Genomic DNA, 8,817 nt, shown 5'->3' on the forward strand with positions numbered 1-8,817 from the left:
TATTATGTCGCCTGCACGACCCGATAATACGCTATCAAGAGTGCTCACATCCTGCGTGCCAGAAAGAAAGTATTCATCTATAATTTTAATGGGGTCGCATGCAGGTAAGGGGATTAAGGTCTGAGTATTGATGTTTGCATTCCCATAGCATGTGGGGGAGTGTTGCTGATTGAGTTTTACAGACCTTGCACGTCTGGCTCGGGTAGATGTCGGGGTATATGGTGTGATAGCGTGTGAGGGAGAGGTATGTATTGGTCTGTAACAGGCGAAGGGTGGTTGCCTGTGCTCTGTTTAATAATAATTAATAATATTTGGGGTTTTACGTGCCAAAACCACTTTCTGATTATGAGGCACGCCGTAGTGGAGGACTCCGGAAATTTTGACCACCTGGGGTTCTTTAACGTGCACCTAAATCTAAGCACACGGGTGTTTTTGCATTTCGCCCCCATCGAAATGCGGCCGCCGTGGCCGGGATTCGATCCCGCGACCTCGTGCTCAGCAGCCCAACACCATAGCCACTGAGCAACCACGGCGGGTTGTGCTCTGTTTAACTTGCGGTGAGGGGTGGGGAAGGTTCTTCTTGCGAGGTAAAATTACTTCACAAGGCCGTTGTATCTTGTAAGGCGGTCGCGTCCTGCAGGTGCACCTGCACCGTCTCCACACGGTTGACTAGTCCTCGTGCTACAGAGTGTGTAACCTCGTTGAGGTTGGTGAGGTGCGGATGGCCGTGCCAGGGCGGCGTGCCACCTGTCGTCGAGATGGCGCGCCGCCCTGCGCAGCTCCCATCTCGACGACCAACTCTGGGTGACCCAGGAGGCCTACGAAGCGGCAAAGAGGCAAGGCCTCGACGTCCCATCGTGGGAGGCCTAGGCCCAGCCTACTAAACTGCTGGTGCTCATTAAATTTCACTCTCTCTCTCTCTCGCATGCAGGTAGGTTTATTCCTATAGCTGGAATTTGGCACTTGGGAGCCGTAATTTGCAATGAAATTTTAGCCTTATGACAAATTTTAGTTGACACGAATGCTATTAAAATACCACCTCTTGTAGGACGGTCTAGGCGAAATGATCTACATTATCTTAAATTGAAATTTCGGTCTGGTCTTAACGATGTTTCTTGCAAAATGGTTGCTTCAAGATTAATCAGAGTAATAAGACAAGCTAGATCTAGTACCAGAGCTAACTTCATCCTCTGCATCTGTCTCCTCGTTAGTCGATCTGGCTCCTCGAGGAAACCAAACATTACGCCATCGGCACCCCTCGGTTTCCCCGAACCCAAGCCCTATAACAAAACCACTTCGGTTCCGTGCAGACCTTATAACCGCATCCACAAGCTCAGTTCCTGAGTGCATAAGGGTCATCGCATAGCTTGCACGTCGAGGCTCCACTGCAAGCGCTATGCGGTGGCACATTCAGTGCGGTGCGGGGAGAGACACGTGAGGGCTCTTATGTCTTGCTCGGAGGAAAGATGCAACTCCTGTCGTGTTTCTGGTTCGTGCTGTCGCTCAGCCGTCATATTTCTTTCTTTTATTTTCTGTCGAAACAAAGTTTTCATAAACATGACATGATTCTCTCAGAGATTTAAGGTATCAATCGAAAACAATGGATACTATAAATCGGCTTAGCAGGTGTAGCGTTATTCGTTGTAACTGTATGCACGTATACGCATACCTTTTCAACCGATCAGCGGCTACCCACTCTGTCGACTTCAGTTATCGGCGCGCTCTGAACGCAATACCAACAAGAAATGCAGATGTACTTGTAGAACGTGCTCTACCTCTCCACCGCTTCCGATGGAAGCAATATCGGTGACAAAACTGGCTGAAAACAATTGTCAAAATCCCACACGTTGCCCAACGCAAGCTTTTACGCAACTGGTGCATTCAACGGATCGTTTTTGCGCCACGCAAGCTCTCGGCTTTCGGGTAGCAGTTTCTCAGCGAACCGTGCACCGGATGCGCTGCGACAAAGGCCCGCTTTCAGGCGGTTGAATCAGTATGGGCGCACCTGCTAGCAGCGATCAGATAGATATTGGTGCCCGCCTGTACTTATATATCTTTATAGGCGTACGTGGCACTCAAACAGTGAATTGAAAATTAAATTTCAGGTTTATCCTGCCGACACTGAGCAGCGCGCGTGACATGGGGGCCCCGTACTGCGGGACTCGAGGATAATTTTGACCCCTCGGGGCTCGTTAAAGTGCACCCTTTGCACGGGGTACACGTGCCCGGCGTGCTACACGCTGGCTATGCCATTGGAGCACGCACTTTGTCGAGCTGCGGACTTATCTTCCTTCGGTCGCACAGACGTCGAGATTTTACGATGCGTCATCGACTACTTTGTCTCAGGATTGTAGCTGCACTTCTGTGTTTCGTTCCTAGCGATGATCGTCGACTGAAAGAGTGGCCATGGGCAAGTATTTGCTCTCGCCTATTTCGCTATATTCCAAAATATAAAAACCCAGTCGTCTTGACACGGTAGCTGAAATCAAGCACGAATCGCAAGAACTGCTCTGCTCGCTCTGGAACGAAGACTTTTATTCGCAAATTGGCAAGAAACTGGGTGTTACTCTACAAGTAGACCATTTAGATGGTGACGCATAAATAATTTATTTCTTTAATAACGCAGCCACTCTCAAAAGATTTTGATGCCCTTGTATATGACTCCTTGTTTGGTGGCCTCGCTGTTTCTACCTGGCGAAAACACCATCAACGGAAATTCAGACACGAACTGATCTGGCACATACCGAAACGTGCTTCTCTAGTGAGTTTTAGAAATAGCGCACCTAAGTCTGCCTGCGTGCCCAAAGACCCAAGCCCAGCGTACTTTCTGTTCGTGTATTCACTAGCATTTATAAGGGATTTTTTTTTGCGCGAGTGGTTAGGAAAGAGCAGAAAGTTTAGCGTTTATGTATAAAGGGATACAACGCCTCGTATTCACTAGTAATCCCACGTAAACGGTATTCTAGATTCCGTTTTCCCTGTTCGCGTTTTAAGTTATTCTGACAGTATGACAACACTATATACAAAGTAATTAAGTAGATTCTATGGAGTAAATGGGTTTGAGCAGCTGTGAGATAGTCGGGCACAAAGCCCCACAGGCTATTTCAATGTCCATCAGACATTGTCTCGCGCATAAAACTTGCAGTTCCCGACGCATACTTTTCGCTACTGCTGCGCGTTTTGCGCAGACGCAGGTGTACGCACGACGTGTATATGTACGTTGACCTCCGCCTCTGCACTGCACGCAACCGCTCGTAAAAGGCAAAATGTGGTCGCTTCGTAAGCGCGCACCACAAATATTTTCTTTTACATATCGAATTTGCCCTCTTTCAATGAAATAATGGATGCCGTTTACAGAACCGCGATATCTGTTCTTGACGCAGAGTTATTAATTTGCAAACTTCGTGCTGCTTCTATTTTCTTCAAGCTTGCGAATTTTTGAAATTATTTTAGCAAAGTTAAGTCCCTAAATAGACATTCCGCCTCCAACAGTCACCTGAATTTATCTTTCTCAAATGCGACAAATTTCATTAAAATATGTCCAGGGTATTCCCAGAAAAGCGTTTTTGCATTTTGCATGTATTTGAATAGGCCGCGTCGGAGCTAAAGGTTCCTGTTAACACGGGGGCCAGGACGGTCTTAAATAACCCCTCGCGGTCTTGTTTTCGTGGGCGAAATCCTGCCCTCCGGTCTGTCGCCCCTTCGACCATTCCTTTCTGTAAGCTCGGGGAATAAAAGGGGTGACGCTGTTTCAGAGAAGAGGGCTTCTATGTCGTCATGCATGGGGGCGCCAGCTGGAACGGTTCTCACACTTGACATGCCGACCATACGGGGGCCATGGCGAACTCCTGCCCTCCGGTTTGTGTCCCCTTCGTCCATTCCTTTCTGTCAGCTCGCGGAATAAAAGGGGTGACGCTGTTTCGGAGAAGAGGGCTATTGTGTCGACATGGGGACGCCCGCTGGAACGCTTCTCACACTTGAAAGGCCGATCATACGGGGGCCAAGACGGCCTTGTTTACCCCTTGCAGTCTTGTGGTCGTGGGTGAACTCCTGCCCTCCGGTTTGTCTCCCCTTCGTCCATTCCTTTCTGTCAGCTCGTGGAATAAAAGGGGTGACGCTGTTTCGGAGAAGTGGGCTATTATGTCGACATGGGGACGCCCGCTGGAACGGTTCTCACACTTGACAGGCCGATCATACGGGGACCAAGACGGCCTTGTTTACCCCTTGCAGTCTTGTGGTCGTGGGTGAACTCCTGCCCTCCGGTTTGTGTCCCCTTCGTCCATTCCTTTCTGTCAGCTCGCGGAATAAAAGGGGTGACGCTGTTTCAGAGAAGAGGGCTATTATGTCGACATGGGGACGCCCGCTGGAACGCTTCTCACACTTGACAGGCCGATCATACGGGGGCCATGACGGCCTTGTTTACCCCTTGCAGTCTTGTGGTCTTCGGCGAACTCCTGGCCTCCGGTTTGTCTCCCCTTCGTCCATTCCTTTCTGTCAGCTCGAGGAATAAAAGGGGTGACGCTGTTTCGGAGAAGAGGGCTATTGTGTCGACATGGGGACGCCCGCTGGAACGCTTCTCACACTTGAAAGGCCGATCATACGGGGGCCAAGACGGCCTTGTTTACCCCTTGCAGTCTTGTGGTCGTGGGCGAACTCCTGCCCTCCGGTTTGTGTCCCCTTCGTCCATTCCTTTCTGTCAGCTCGCGGAATAAAAGGGGTGACGCTGTTTCAGAGAAGAGGGCTATTATGTCGACATGGGGACGCCCGCTGGAACGCTTCTCACACTTGACAGGCCGATCATACGGGGGCCATGACGGCCTTGTTTACCCCTTGCAGTCTTGTGGTCTTCGGCGAACTCCTGGCCTCCGGTTTGTCTCCCCTTCGTCCATTCCTTTCTGTCAGCTCGAGGAATAAAAGGGGTGACGCTGTTTCGGAGAAGAGGGCTATTGTGTCGACATGGGGACGCCCGCTGGAACGCTTCTCACACTTGAAAGGCCGATCATACGGGGGCCAAGACGGCCTTGTTTACCCCTTGCAGTCTTGTGGTCGTGGGCGAACTCCTGCCCTCCGGTTTGTGTCCCCTTCGTCCATTCCTTTCTGTCAGCTCGCGGAATAAAAGGGGTGACGCTGTTTCAGAGAAGAGGGCTATTATGTCGACATGGGGACGCCCGCTGGAACGCTTCTCACACTTGACAGGCCGATCATACGGGGGCCATGACGGCCTTGTTTACCCCTTGCAGTCTTGTGGTCTTCGGCGAACTCCTGGCCTCCGGTTTGTGTCCCCTTCGTCCATTCCTTTCTGTCAGCTCGGGGAATGAAAGGGGTGACGCTGTTTCGGAGAAGAGGGCTATTATGTCGACATGGGGACGCCCGCTGGAACGCTTCTCACACTTGACAGGCCGATCATACGGGGGCCAAGACGGCCTTGTTTACCCCTTGCGGTCTTGTGGTCGTGGGCGAACTCCTGCCCTCCGGTTTGTCTCCTCTTCGTCCATTCCTTTCTGTCAGCTCGGGGAATAAAAGGGGTGACGCTGTTTCGGAGAAGAGGGCTATTATGTCGACATGGGGACGCCCGCTGGAACGGTTCTCACACTTGACAGGCCGATCATATGGGGGCCAAGACGGCCTTGTTTACCCCTTGCAGTCTTGTGGTCGTGGGCGAACTCCTGCCCTCCGATTTGTCTCCCCTTCGTCCATTCCTTTCTGTCAGCTCGGGGAATAAAAGGGGTGACGCTGTTTCAGAGAAGAGGGCTATAATGTCGACATGGGGACGCCCGCTGGAACGGTTCACACACTTGACAGGCCGATCATACGGGGGCCAAGACGGCCTTGTTTACCCCTTGCGGTCTTGTGGTCGTGGGCGAACTCCTGGCCTCCGGTTTGTGTCCCCTTCGTCCATTCCTTTCTGTCAGCTCGGGGAATAAAAGGGGTGACGCTGTTTCGGAGAAGAGGGCTATTATGTCGACATGGGGACGCCCGCTGGAACGGTTCTCACACTTGACAGGCCGATCATATGGGGGCCAAGACGGCCTTGTTTACCCCTTGCAGTCTTGTGGTCGTGGGCGAACTCCTGCCCTCCGATTTGTCTCCCCTTCGTCCATTCCTTTCTGTCAGCTCGGGGAATGAAAGGGGTGACGCTGTTTCGGAGAAGAGGGCTATTATGTCGACATGGGGACGCCCGCTGGAACGCTTCTCACACTTGACAGGCCGATCATACGGGGGCCAAGACGGCCTTGTTTACCCCTTGCGGTCTTGTGGTCGTGGGCGAACTCCTGCCCTCCGGTTTGTCTCCTCTTCGTCCATTCCTTTCTGTCAGCTCGGGGAATAAAAGGGGTGACGCTGTTTCGGAGAAGAGGGCTATTATGTCGACATGGGGACGCCCGCTGGAACGCTTCTCACACTTGACAGGCCGATCATACGGGGGCCAAGACGGCCTTGTTTACCCCTTGCAGTCTTGTGGTCGTAGGCGAACTCCTGCCCTCCGATTTGTCTCCCCTTCGTCCATTCCTTTCTGTCAGCTCGGGGAATAAAAGGGGTGACGCTGTTTCAGAGAAGAGGGCTATAATGTCGACATGGGGACGCCCGCTGGAACGGTTCTCACACTTGACAGGTCGATCATACGGGGGCCAAGACGGCCTTGTTTACCCCTTGCAGTCTTGTGGTCGTGGGTGAACTCCTGCCCTCCGGTTTGTGTCCCCTTCGTCCATTCCTTTCTGTCAGCTCGGGGAATAAAAGGGGTGACGCTGTTTCGGAGAAGTGGGCTATAATGTCGACATGGGGACGCCCGCTGGAACGCTTCTCACACTTGACAGGCCGATCATACGGGGGCCATGACGGCCTTGTTTACCCCTTGCGGTGTTGTGGTCGTGGGTGAACTCCTGCCCTCCGGTTTGTCTCCCCTTCGTCCATTCCTTTCTGTCAGCTCGGGGAATAAAAGGGGTGACGCTGTTTCGGAGAAGAGGGCTATTATGTCGACATGGGGACGCCCGCTGGAACGCTTCTCACACTTGACAGGCCGATCATACGGGGGCCATGACGGCCTTGTTTACCCCTTGCGGTCTTGTGGTCGTGGGTGAACTCCTGCCCTCCGTTTTGTCTCCCCTTCGTCCATTCCTTTCTGTCAGCTCGGGGAATAAAAGGGGTGACGCTGTTTCGGAGAAGAGGGCTATTATGTCGACATGGGGACGCCCGCTGGAACGCTTCTCACACTTGACAGGCCGATCATACGGGGGCCATGACGGCCTTGTTTACCCCTTGCGGTCTTGTGGTCGTGGGTGAACTCCTGCCCTCCGGTTTGTGTCCCCTTCGTTCATTCCTTTCTGTCAGCTCGGGGAATAAAAAGGGTGACGCGGTTTCGGAGAAGTGGGCTATTATGTCGACATGGGGACGCCCGCTGGAACGCTTCTCACACTTGACAGGCCGATCATACGGGGGCCAAGACGGCCTTGTTTACCCCTTGCAGTCTTGTGGTCGTGGGCGAACTCCTGCCCTCCGATTTGTCTCCCCTTCGTCCATTCCTTTCTGTCAGCTCGGGGAATAAAAGGGGTGACGCTGTTTCAGAGAAGAGGGCTATAATGTCGACATGGGGACGCCCGCTGGAACGGTTCTAACACTTGACAGGCCGATCATACGGGGGCCAAGACGGCCTTGTTTACCCCTTGCAGTCTTGTGGTCGTGGGTGAACTCCTGCCCTCCGGTTTGTGTCCCCTTCGTCCATTCCTTTCTGTCAGCTCGGGGAATAAAAGGGGTGACGCTGCTTCAGAGAAGAGGGCTATTATGTCGACATGGGGACGCCCGCTGGAACGCTTCTCACACTTGACAGGCCGATCATACGGGGGCCATGACGGCCTTGTTTACCCCTTGCGGTCTTGTGGTCGTGGGTGAACTCCTGCCCTCCGTTTTGTCTCCCCTTCGTCGATTCCTTTCTGTCAGCTCGGGGAATAAAAGGGGTGACGCTGTTTCGGAGAAGTGGGCTATTATGTCGACATGGGGACGCCCGCTGGAACGCTTCTCACACTTGACAGGCCGATCATACGGGGGCCATGACGGCCTTGTTTACCCCTTGCGGTCTTGTGGTCGTGGGTGAACTCCTGCCCTCCGTTTTGTCTCCCCTTCGTCCATTCCTTTCTGTCAGCTCGTGGAATAAAAGGGGGGACGCTGTTTCAGAGAAGAGGGCTATTATGTCGATATGGGGACGCCCGCTCGAACGCTTCTCACACTCGACAGGCCGATCATACGGGGGCCATGACGGCCTTGTTTACCCCTTGCGGTCTTGTGATCGTGGGTGAACTCCTGCCCTCCGGTTTGTGTCCCCTTCGTCCATTCCTTTCTGTCAGCTCGGGGAATAAAAGGGGTGACGCTGTTTCGGAGAAGTGGGCTATTATGTCGACATGGGGACGCCCGCTGGAACGCTTCTCACACTTGACAGGCCGATCATACGGGGGCCATGACGGCCTTGTTTACCCCTTGCGGTCTTGTGGTCGTGGGTGAACTCCTGCCCTCCGTTTTGTCTCCCCTTCGTCGATTCCTTTCTGTCAGCTCGGGGAATAAAAGAGGTGACGCTGTTTCGGAGAAGAGGGCTATTATGTCGACATGCATGGGGGCGCCCGCAGGAATGCTTCTCACACTTGGCAGGTTGATGTCCAGGCTTACAATCACAGCCTTTTCTGGGACGAAGCAAATCATCTTGTCATAGGAACGAACACCTGAATGTCTGACACTTGACAGGTCGATCATAACACCACTAAACGGTGTTCTAGATTACTTTTATTTATTTATTTATTTATTTATTTATTTATTTATTTATTTATTTATTTA

This window comes from Dermacentor variabilis, chromosome 4 (genome assembly GCF_050947875.1).
Source record: "Dermacentor variabilis isolate Ectoservices chromosome 4, ASM5094787v1, whole genome shotgun sequence".
Classification (NCBI taxonomy): Eukaryota; Metazoa; Arthropoda; class Arachnida; order Ixodida; family Ixodidae; genus Dermacentor; species Dermacentor variabilis.